The 9554-nt window shown below is 39.7% G+C and overlaps 1 protein-coding gene across 1 annotated transcript in view; it reads right to left on the reverse strand.

Annotated features, from left to right (window-relative positions):
• sox6 (SRY-box transcription factor 6) overlaps window positions 1–9554 on the reverse strand; it is a 136940-nt gene that overhangs the window by 108080 nt on the left and 19306 nt on the right. The window contains exon 2 of the mRNA XM_031846355.1: window positions 4401–4470. The gene's annotated coding sequence lies outside the window, so the exon portion shown is untranslated. The remainder of the gene's footprint in view (window positions 1–4400; window positions 4471–9554) is intronic.

Here is a 9554-nt window from a genome sequence, read left to right on the forward strand (position 1 = left end):
CACACACACACACACACACACACACACACACACACACACACACACACCTCAGTCAGAGCTGCCAGATGAGTAGTGAATTAATTTGTGTGAGCCACTCCAACATTAGGAAGGTGTGTTGAAAGGTGTCTGCTCATGTTTCAAATTAAACGCGCTGCTGGTCAGCATTAGCACCTCGCCACCCGTCGGCAACTGACACTTAGGGGGATGGGGGGGATGGGAGGAAGGAGGGGAGCCCATCCTGCCGTTCACACTGGAATAATTAGAACATGTCAGGAAGAATTAATTTCCTCATTTTTCAAAAGGATACACAGAAATTACCATGTTATTATATGACAGGGTCCCTGGGAGGATTGGATTAAATTTGATTTCTTGCGCAGCCCACACAACAAATTAAAGTCATAAATAAGATGGAAAGAAGCGGGGCACAGAGCATATGTTTATGGCAATGAGTGAAGCCAAGGGACCAGAGACAACTATCTTCATTTCATTTTATTTAAATCAGGCTGACACCGTGTGTCTGAATGACAGCAGTTGCTAATGGTTCGAGATTAGAGGCTTCTTGATATTAACACAGAGATCAAACACATTTGACTAAAAAGCAATGGAATGTACAGTGTGTATGCTACTAGATGATCCTTCTCTGCAGAATGACTGGCTATTGCTTGATATAGGTCTTACCACAACAAAACATTCTGATCTCATTATATTTTTCTGACTCACACATTCATCTTATCCTTTACATATATTTATAATATCACACCTGCCTGTTTGAGAGTTGTAAGGAACAGCATTTTACTTTGTCCAAGTCAGTCAAACCCCATTCATTTTGCAGTCAACACTCAACAGAAGTTAAAGGCTGAATTTGCTACAATGAATGTTATACCGACGGACCAATGACACAAATGCCTAGAATAGAAAAAACAGCATTTGTAAACTGATTTTATAATGTTTTTTTAAATACCTCGTTTCTGTATTAAAACCAGATTATCCTTCACATTGTATGATTTCCCAGAGAAACACCAGCAAGCAAGAAACAAAGATAGATCTTCCATTTAGGATGACATACATCCCAATTTAAAAAGGGCATGCTCAGCTGACCCAATCTCACAACACAATACTGGACACCATCTCTCTTCATGGGGCTCAGATCAGACTTGTACGATTACAGTTACTATTTAATACTGGCTTGGCTGGGAAGAGTTTTTCAACTCTTTCAAAATGGGCCGTCATTACAGTCTAGCACTCCCCTGGGCCCCACAAACTTTAAATAATTTGCAAATCAATTAACTGGCTACTCTCAACGCAACAGGGATTTCACACTCCAGGGTCGTGGTGCATTATCAGTTGGAGACGATTCATGGCGTTTTGGGAGAAAAGTTCATGGTTGAAATCATTAATTCATTTTACCGGACTTTTAGTTATGCATTACTTTCCACAGCTGGGGTAGCAAGAAGATTAATGGCATGTTCTCTAGTCCGGTTTTCTGCCGTATATAGCCAATAGGTGAAAGTCTGTCCTCCAGTACAAGGGAACATATCTTGAGAAGCAGGACAGCAGCCAAGTCTATATTACGTTTTTATTCTTCTGAGAATGAAATAAAGTCCATCAAACCTTCAAATAACAATAATAAACTCAGAGGCTATAGCTCCTTTTCATGTGGTGAAATATAGACCGTACTTAATCACCGGTGTAAAGAGAGCCCAAACAATAACCCACCTAATGAAATTGCCAACACTTAAAGCATATCAGGCCTTTCAAAACGTGGTCATTCATGAGTAATACAAGCTATTAATTGAATGCAGAGTTTAGGATGATGGATAAAGTTCAGGTTGGTTTTCCACATTCTTGCCAGGTAATGGCATGTGCAACAATTTGTTTTTCAAATTCGCACAAGGATCCTCGGAAGTAATTGAGACTGATGAAATTAAAATCTTTGTCAGGCGGTCTTTGTCAAGCGGTCTTTGCTCAGCAACATATTGACCATAATCACTGCAGGGTCAGTGGGCTGAAGAAGCCCATTTGATAAATAATAGATGAAGAATAACCATTCAAAGGTTGTTAATTTTCATTTTATGGTGAAGTGCTGTTTATTTAATTTCTGACAAAATGTCTCCCCCGCATCCTCCCCTTGAGTGGTGCCATCGATAGTGGGCTGAGAGCTGAGAGACCATGAGGCTGTTGCTTATTAGATAAATGGGAAACGCTAACAAAGAGTGTATATAGCCTCTTCAGATGGTCCAACATATTCTCAGGTGTTTCCAAATGAGATTGCAGGCGTGTAATTAAACTTGTTCTATAAGCGATCCAGACACAAACTAAATTACTTCCTGTCATGTTTTGAGATTAATTAAACCTGGAGGTCAAAGGGTCTACATTTCAAATTGTATGAGGATCCAACTTAATGTCTCGGAAGAGCGGGACGGCAATGAATGCTAGCCCACCACATGCAATATTTTCATTTATAAAAAATACTGACAGGTGCCGAGTAACATTAACATAATTTAATAACATTTAACTATCGAGTGTGTATTATCACAACTTTAGGAGGCAATTTATTAGCCAACTGAGGAGGGGTATTTTTAGCTGGACCAGCAGGGGTCAAGTAGACATAGCTCACTAGTACATTTTACATATTTGCAATTTCTGTTTATTTTCAAACAGCGTTGCAATGTTTTTCTTTACGGTCGCTAACAACATTTATGCTTAAACATTAAAAACTATAGGCAATTTTCCACTGATTTGCAGAAATCCATGTTAGCTTCTACTGTACTGCTGATAACTCAAGAAACTTTACTTTTGCATCTTTTATTATATTGTCTGTTAGCGAAGCTGGCTAGCATAAGTTATATGATCATAATACACTACATCTGGTACCTCAAATTACCAAGAAAAGGAAATTGCAACAAGTTGATAACATAAATGATCGGGTTTTTAAGACCTGCTCAAACCAGTGGTTGATTCAATTAACTAATACTACAGGCACAGCTGTGTTGTCCTGGACTTTGCATAGGTTTTAAACAAAAATCAGCTCAATGTGCTACATGTACTGTATTTCAGCTGAGAAGTGTCGCCATATTGTCTGTTTTTTTTGCATCTCTGTCAACAATGTGTGCAGTGACATCTTTTAATGATGTGTGCACAGTGCTTCAAAATAACTTAACATAAATAAAGCACCTATTTAAAATCAGACAGATGATGACATATTGCAACCATTTTACAAGTTCAAGCCATTCACGACAAACTCAACCAAACCAACGTGCAGCAGCAGAGGTAGCTCGCTGCTAGACGGAAGTCAGTGTGTGGTGTGAAACGCATGATTAAACAATAGTAAATGGCCATGAACTTTGAATTCAGAGAGACATTTCCCGGCTGTTATTGAATAGCTCCTCCTCAATATGACTCCCATGATATGACATTTGGAAGAAAATAATAATATCAATGAAGTTCCTCACATTTATTTGCTTAATATCCAAGAAACATTTTTATTAGAAAACCGCCAAGAGCAGCAGCTGAGCAAAAATTGTTTAAGTAACGTTTTCATAGATGCAGAGGACTGGATTTACACAAAGCTTGCTCCGTGACTCTGACCCGAGTTAAACGTAGGTCTGGTACAGCTGTGGTGGAAAAGGATGCTGTGAGTATGGGCTCATGTAGTACCGACACAATTAGTATGCAGTTAATATTATTGTATTTTAAAGTTGTAGCATTAACTTTTCATAATCAGACCAAATAAAGTTGATTGAATTTTGTTGACAATCATGGATTAACCCGTGAACACATGAAAGTTAAAATCCCAGTTTATGCGCAGTTGTGCGATTGTGGAAAGGTTCAAATTGGTTTTGACCATCAACATTTCTTTGGGATATTTTAATGGAATTATCACAACAGAAAGTATATTTGGTAAACATTTCACATTTTTGACCAGTGTCACCTGTTAATACATTTTCAAAAGACTTTTCCAAAAGCTTGATGTGTATTTTCTCTAGAACAGGAGAACGTGTTTTTTCCCCTCCAAGGCTTTGACTATAGCCATTAAGAAACCTACCATTATGAATACTAAAAAGCCTGATTTAACCTTAAAATTGGAACTCACAAATAAAGAAGTGGATCATATCACACAAGGACCAATAACGTGTGAATGAAATAGAAGAAAAAAAATCCTGAGTAACCACAACAAACTAATGAAGCAAAACAAAATGCAAGGAAAATAAGTTGGAGGATCTTATGTTTGAAAGGCCTGTCAGTCAACTTTGTGCCTATGTAAAGGTCTAATTGTGCATACATTGTATTGCAATTGTCCACCTCATTTGATGCAGGTGTTCAGTGTGGGTGAAAGACAGCGGGGGAGTATGAGACATGTGGCAAGACAGAAACAGCTGAAGAGGCAAATTGATACTTACAAAAACTGAAAGACTCAATCCCCAGCTTCCAGCGATCTCTGGTCTGTTGATTTTGAATTCATGTAAAAACCTGAAATGTAAGCAAAAAGAAGACAGAAAAAGCCTGTTTTAAGTGTATCCTTGTATGCAGCATATTATTTGTATTAATGACCACTCTATAAATGTCTTGCATTTGATAAAAAATTCCATAAAAACAACATTTAAAGAGTGTTGTTAATGATTTTATTTGCTTTCATTTCATTAAAACCAACAGTGAGTTTGGAACATGGTTAAAATCAACAATGGTCTTACATAACTGTATTTACCCACATTGGAACAAATAGAGATAGAGCAGAAAGAGGAGATGAATTGAGGCCATAGCGACTGTTGGCTGAGGGTCAGAGTCTCCACAACTGAGCTAATGTAAAACAGCTTTGTTAGTGTCCGACCTCCAGCCCTCACAGCTGTCAGTGGGAATCCGTCCTAGACAATGTTTAAAATCTGTTTCTCTGCTACCTCAATAATCTGTCTTCCATTTGGCATATTTCACTAATAAACAGTTTTCATAGAAAGCGGTTGTTTTATTTAATTTTGCTTTCTTTCTTCGAGCGCTGCCTGCTAATGATTTATTAAGGGGCCATGCTCTGCTAGTTTCAGCTCATCTGTTGAAGTGCTGCAACTTAAAGCTTTGTTAGAGAATGCACAAATAGACGGGAAAGTCCAATACAGTACAAGTGCATACACTTTTAGGCACCAAATTCCAACAGACGTAATGACAATAGAGAGATAACCAATCATTGATCAGACCATCTAGCTACTGCAAGCTCATTCATGTTAATCTTCTCACATTATCTTGTTTTTCCCAATAAGCCAAGATCTCATTACCAGCTGATTTATACAATTAGTCCGCCTCAGCACTGCCAATTAAACAAGGCCAAGGGTTTTTTAAGGTCATGCTTAACTGATCTGTCACTAATTTGCGCTTCAGCACCTCAGTCTCCCATTGCCGGGACCAATAAACCACCATCAACAAGATCAGATAAATGTACCAACTACCACTGCATTGTTGTAAGAGCACAGCATGGAGTCTGCTACGTGGGAGGCTGAAGGGCTGACAGAATGAGCCAGATAAAAGGGAAGAGTTTCAGACAGGTCTGAATGTGGTGGCCTTGAGGCTGGAGGTGACAATGGAGGAGAGGGGACCCAGGTGACCCCGGCTGAATGGAAAGCTGTGACATGAATAGCACCCGAGTTTAAAGTCTTCTCGTGCCTCTCAAATGACACTAAACACACACTATTTCAATGTCTGAACTATGCTCCAGCGGCAACCATCCGACATCTGACTATGGACTTAATTCCTTCTATGCCTAAATAAATGAGCTCTCATAGTTACAGAAAGTAGACATTAACACACCTTTGAATCCATAATCTGATATTAATTGGGAACAATGAGGTAAATAATATATGGGGAAATGTATTCATCTTTCATTGGTTAATTATTTGTCTGAGGGAGAGAAAAAAAACAAAGGAATTCATAATTACAAATAATGGGGGGACCCAAATTATATTATAATGAAGCAAATGTAGTAATCCCTGTGGTGTAATAACAGTCAGTGTCAACCGGCCTGTTGTAGCTGCACGTAGCAGCTTTTTCTCTCCTGCTGTGAATTAGACCTACAGCCAGGAAACAAACATAAAACAAACATTTCCCCATTCCTAATTAGAGGATCTGGGACTTGTTAAACACAATTTCAGTCAACCCCAAATTCAAATTATTAGTTTCATCACATTTTTCTTAACAAATCGCCCACATTTCCTAAACGAAATATGTTTCATTATTATATTCTTTTAGACAGAAACTGTTGATGACTGAGATGAAAAGTAAATTTGGCCCCATTAGGCCACAAGTCACAAAACAAATACACTGAGAATACTGGAGGTTCAGCTCTCAGATACAGAACGATGGAGCTGACATCAAAGGAGCAGGGAAAGAGAGCCCACTGCCACCTGTGGTATTTCTGTCAAAGAGTGGACTTTTCTCTCGCTCGTCATAGCTACCTCACATACAAACACACACATAAACAGAAGAAATACAAACATGCACACACTCAAGTCACCACAAAAGCTTTCATATGCAGTGAAGGAGAGTCGAAAATTATTATTATTATAGCATAATTTCCAGTGTTGACATTTGTCAGGGAATACACACGCACGCACGCATGCACGCACGCACATGCGCACACACACACACACACACACACACACACACAGTCCCTCAGTAGTAATTCTAATTCCACATTGCTGCACTGATACAGTGGCTGTAAAATAAGTTTCCTCCGTCCACTTGTACTTAAACCTCCCACATAGAAACTGCTTGTGTATCTTTATATTACACATCAAACATACTGCATGTCTGCTGGAATTGCTATTTGAGCTAAAGCCTCTGGTACAGTAAGTGAAGAAAGCAGTTTTACAGTCACAGCTCAGAAAGATTCACTTCTATATCAACTGAACCTTTAAATTCCAGACATGTGTTCATGTACGGTGTGAGTTGTGTTTTTCAACCATCATGTGACAGTGGCTCAGTATCAACAGACAACATCGCCACAACTGTATACAGCACAGGGGAGACCAACCACTACTTAGCTGTCCTGACCAAACACAGGTTTTATGTTTCATGTACTTTAACTCTATATTGCATTAAAACTAATAAGACAAGTCAAGAAATTTTATATTTTATATAGCCCAATATCACAAATTTGTCTCTGGAGGCTTTACAGTCTGTGCAGCATACGAGACTATGCTGTAGGACATTTTTTAATTGCATGTATGTTTACGTGCCAGCTGCACACATGTATGTAATGCAGATTTCATCATGTGTAGTTTTGTGTGGATATGCATGAGGCAAGCCAAAACTTGTACTTCTGTTTGGAATTCCTCCAGATCTGCAACATGTAAAAAAATAATAATAATAACAATAATATATATATATATATATATATATATATATATATATATATATATACCCCCAATCCGCCTTTCCAAATCCTCACTCTCTCCTTCATCCAAACACGCTAAAGTAGGAATTCTGCCGAGTTAGTTATTTTGACAATAGAGGTAATCTATGGCATCAGCAGGCTGCTCCCCTACCTGGATGCCGTGCGGTTATCTCTGCAGAAGCAGCAGCCACACAGTCAGTCAGGCCGGGGACTGCATGGGGGAGTTTGGGATGCAATGAGGTGAGCCTATAACAGGGGAAATAGGGAAATGGGTGGAAGAGGAGGGAAGCGGGGATGCAGTGTGGAGGTAAAGCTCAGATGATTCTGGCCCAGAAGTGTCTGATATAGTAATTGAACACGTGTGATTGTCTGTTAAATATCCAGTTCCAAAAAGTCAATCCTCTCTGCAGTAGCACCATATGTGAAACATGGAACAACAGTTACCATGCAGTGAGTAATCACCATACAGGAAACAGCTAGTGTTCAGGTAAACTGCGGACACTTTGGCACAGATCGATGTGCCAAAGTCATCGTTTGCTCATAGATTTATTCACTTACTAGTGGTGAGAAACTACAGACGGCCATGGAATAAAAAAACAAACCCAAGAAGTCCAGTGCTGTGTTGTAATACAAGCTATATTTCTACAAGAGATCCACCGTATCATTGAGTTATTTGGTGTTGGAAACAGGTCAATCACGTGCAAACAGCTGTTTCATGCTCCAGCACACTGTTATCTGTCACAGCCTTACAAATCTCTCTGCCCTCCTCTTTTTATCTTTACCCTCTGTCTCTCTCAAACTGCCTTCATTCTGTGTCTGGCTCATCCTGTCCTGACGCTGAACTACAGTAGACTAGACACTCACAAAATGTCTAACACCAACGTGTCAGGAATGACTACCAGAGCATCACTCCAGTTAAAATATCTCTGTTGGGAGTAAAACAGTGACCGGTATTTTGGAAGAGCTGAAGAGCAATAGCGTCAGATAAAAGCAGAAAAAAGAAAAATCTGCAGCTATTTTACCCAGAGTTTGTTACAAGCAATTGCCTGATACAGATACAGTGCTCTGGCTGAATGAGGCTTTCATGTGCTGCTCGGCAAATTCATTATCTGTCATATCCTCTGCGTCAAATAACAAGAATAAAAGTCTATTTACTGAGCAACTGGGTTGAGGCAGGGTGAGGGGAGAGAAACGACCAGCAGACAGAATGTTTTTCTCCATGGTGGACGGCGTTCAGTCCCCAGTGCTCCTAACAGGCGGGCGTGCAACCTATCCATTCTCTCTGATTCCCTCTTACACATTCTTCATTCCAAAGACTGTTAAGACAGAGAACACAGAATACGCTTGTATTTTTGCACACTGCCGATACCCCTTTTCTTAACTTCCAAGATATATACACTCAAATTGTGTTTTATTTTTTCTCTGTGTCTTTCTTATTCAGTGTGGGATTTGTGTAAGTTGGAGGCAAGGGTATGAAAACAAGTCTCTCCCTCTCTCCCAGGTAATGTGTTTATTTTCCTGGACCCATCTTCTAGTTTACTGCGTGGTGGCGTTTCTCCCCTCTTATCGCCTGGCCCTCACGGGGCACTTTAGCCGCTCAAATCCTGTTCACCACATACTGGTTTTAGAATCTGTGAAATGAGTGCTAGAGAAGCGTGGCCACAATGTCTGCCTGTGTTGCTGCTGGACTCAACTGGGCTTGGTGCTTTTTTGTCCAGGGAGATGCATAAATGGAAGTTTTTAACACCTCAAAGGAGGCTGGGCCTTTGTGGAGCTACACTAGAGAAGCCTGCCAGTCTCCCGAGGAGGCAGACACACTGAGTGCTGCAGGACAAAGAGCTGGAGGAGCAGAATCAGCAGGGGCATCACTCTGCTTTGGGCACCAGGCAGACACACACATGTACACCAACATATATCTGCACTTACATACAGAGCGTGCATACAAACACATGCACTCACACACAAATATTACAATGGTTGGAATGGCATGTTCCAACTACATCAAATACCTGTGAACACCAAAACGGCATACGTCAAATACATCCTAGCAGCCATGTTACTGTTTATTTCCTATCTAATAAATTAACCAACAGCGAATTCCTTCCGCTTTTACCCATCTGTAACACCTTCACTGTACATCAAAATATATATATACATATATATATATATATATATA

Source organism: Anarrhichthys ocellatus, unplaced genomic scaffold, assembly GCF_004355925.1.
Source record: "Anarrhichthys ocellatus isolate YVR2014 unplaced genomic scaffold, GSC_Weel_1.0 scaffold6, whole genome shotgun sequence".
Taxonomy (NCBI): domain Eukaryota; kingdom Metazoa; phylum Chordata; class Actinopteri; order Perciformes; family Anarhichadidae; genus Anarrhichthys; species Anarrhichthys ocellatus.